This window comes from Aplysia californica, unplaced genomic scaffold (genome assembly GCF_000002075.1).
Source record: "Aplysia californica isolate F4 #8 unplaced genomic scaffold, AplCal3.0 scaffold01069, whole genome shotgun sequence".
NCBI classification, from domain to species: Eukaryota; Metazoa; Mollusca; class Gastropoda; order Aplysiida; family Aplysiidae; genus Aplysia; species Aplysia californica.
The window spans coordinates 142409-142621 of record NW_004798339.1 but is presented as its reverse complement, the minus strand read 5'-3'; positions in this window follow the sequence as shown (position 1 = coordinate 142621).

Below are 213 nucleotides of genomic sequence, written 5' to 3'. Positions count from 1 at the left end.
TCTCTCTCTCTCTCTCTCTCTCTCTCTCTCTCTCTCTCTCTCTCTCTCTCTGTCAACCCCATTTCCCTGTCTTTTCACTCTTTCTCTCTGTCTTTCCACTCTATCTCTCTGTCTGTCCACTCTATCTCTGTTTGTCCACTCTATCTCTCTGTTCACTCTATCTCTCTGTTTCTTCACTCTATCTCTCAGTCTGTCCACTCTATCTCTCTGTCT